This window comes from Halichoerus grypus, chromosome 3 (assembly GCF_964656455.1).
Source record: "Halichoerus grypus chromosome 3, mHalGry1.hap1.1, whole genome shotgun sequence".
Lineage (NCBI taxonomy): Eukaryota > Metazoa > Chordata > Mammalia > Carnivora > Phocidae > Halichoerus > Halichoerus grypus.
The window spans coordinates 26,353,694-26,356,184 of NC_135714.1; the positions used below are offsets into that span (position 1 = coordinate 26,353,694).

The window sequence follows — 2,491 nt, forward strand, 5'->3', positions numbered from 1 at the left end:
CTTTGTTTATTTGGGGTCTTTTATGGCCCCATATGAATTTTAGGATTTTTTGTTTATCTCTGTAAAAAATAACATAGGAATTTTGCTGGGGATTGAATTTACAGATTGCTTTGTGTAGTATGGACATTTTAACAATGTTAATTTTTACCACTCATAAATATGGAGTATCTTTCATTTGTGTCTCCTTCAATTTCTTTATCAATGTCATAGTTTATAGTGTACAAATCTTTCATCTCCTTAGTTAAATTTATTCCTAAGTATTTTATGATTTTGATGCTATTGTGAATTAGATTTTCTTTTTCAGATAGTTCATCGTTAGAGTGTTAAAATACTCATGTCTTGTGCTTACTTTGGCAGCACATATACTAAAATTGGAATGATATAGAAAAGATTAGCATGATCACTGCACAAGGATGGCACGCAAATTTGTGAAGCGTTCCATATAGAAAAAAGCTCATGCCTTTTGTATATTGATTTTGTATTTTGCAACTTTACTAAATTTGCTTATTCTATTTTTTTTTTTAGTAGAGTCTTTAGGATTTTTTACATGTAAATTCATGTCATCTATAAACAGAAAATTTTACTCCTTTTTTTATTTGGAAGCCTTTTATTTCTTTTGCTTGCCTGGTTTCTCTGGCTAGGAGATCCAGTACTATGTCAAATGAGAGTGGTGAAAGTGGACACACTTGTCTTGTTTCTGATCTTCAAGGGGAAAACTTTCAACCTTTTTCCATTGAGTTTGTTGTTAACTATGGGCTTGCAATATATGGTTTTTATTACGTTGACGTGCATTCCTTCTGTACCCAGTTTGTTGAGTGTTTTTATCATGAAAAGATGTTGAATTTTGTCAAATGCCTTTTTGGCATATATTGAGATGATCATATGATTTTTATCAGTCATTTTATTAATATGATGTATCATATTTACTGATTTGCATATTTTCAACCATCCTTAAATCCCAGGAATGAATCCCACTTGATCATTGTTTATGATATTTTAATGTGCTGGTGAATTCAGTTTTGCAGTATTTTGCCGAGAATTTTTGCATTTTTATATATGAGGGATATTATCCAATAGTTCTTTTTATTGCTGTTTTGTTTTTTCTTGTAGTGCCCTTATCTGGTTTTGGTATCAAGATAATGGTGGCCTTGTAAAATGAGCTTGGGGGTGTTCCATCCTCTTCAACTTTTTGGAAAGAGTTTAAAAAGGATTGGTATTATTTCTTCTTTAAATGTTTGGTAGAATTCACTGTAGAAACCATCTGATTCTGGACTTTTATTTGTTGGAAGGTTTTTATTACTGATTCAATCTCCTTACTCATTATTGACCTTTTTTTTAATATTTCATATTTTATATATAAAGATTTTATATTTCTTTATGATTCAGTCTTGATAGGTTGTATATGCCTAGGGATTTGTCCATTTCCTCTAGGCTTTTTGATTTGTTGGCATATATCTGTTAATAATAGTCTTTTTTGATCCTTTGTATTTCTGTGGTTTCTGTTATAATGTCTCCTCTCTCATTTCTGATTTTGAGTCCTCTCTCTTTTTCTGAGTTAGTCTAGCTAAAATCTTGCCAATTTTATTTACCATTTAAAAAAACAATTCCTAGTTTTTTTTTTTTTTATTCTGTATTTCATTTATTATGACTCTAATTTTTATTTTTTCCTTCCTTTTGCTAATTTTGGGTTTACTTTGTTCTTTTTCTAGTTTTTTTGAGGTGTAATATTAGGTTGTATATTTGAAATCTTTCTTTTTGGTATATACATTTATGGCTATAAACTTTCCTTTTATAACTGCTTTGCTGCCTCCTATAAGATTTGGTATAATTTTTATTTTTATTTGTCTCAAGATATATTTTTTCCCCATTTTGTCTTTTTTTTTTTTATTTCTTGGTTGTTTAAAAATGTGTATGTCTATGTATTTGTGAATTTTCCAGATTTCCTTCTGTTATTGATTTCTAGTTTAATATGATTTTGCCTGGAAAAGATACTTGATATGCTTTCTATATTCTTGATTTGTTTGAGACTCTTGTTTTGTGGTCTAAAATGTGATCTATCCTAGAAAATGTTCCATGTGTGCTTGAGAAGAATATTTATTGTGATCCTGTTGGATGGTATGTCCTGTATATATCTGTTAGGTTCATTTGACATAGTGTTTTTTTTTTTTTTTTTTTAAAGATTTTGTTTATTTATTTGACAGAGACACAGCACGAGAGAGAACACAAGCAGGGGGAGTGGGAGAGGGAGAAGCAGGCTTCCCGTGGAGCAGAGAGCTGGATGCAGGGTTCCATCCCAGGACCCTGGGATCATGACCTGAGCCGAAGGCAGACGCTTAACGACTGAGCCACCCAGGCGCCACCGACATAGTGTTTTTTTTGTTTTGTTTTGTTTTGTTTTTAAGATTTATTTATGGGAGAGGGGGAGGAGCAGGGACAGAGGGACAATCAGAGTCCGTGCTGAGCAGGGAGCCCTATGTGGGACTCAATCCCA

At 32.0% G+C, this 2,491-nt stretch overlaps 1 non-coding gene across 1 annotated transcript; it reads left to right on the forward strand.

The window, feature by feature from the left end:
• Window positions 1–341: 341 nt before the first annotated feature.
• On the forward strand, window positions 342–448 carry LOC118529008 (U6 spliceosomal RNA). Its single transcript, XR_004913913.1, has one exon. It is a non-coding gene; the product is annotated as a U6 spliceosomal RNA (small nuclear RNA).
• Window positions 449–2,491: the final 2,043 nt, after the last annotated feature.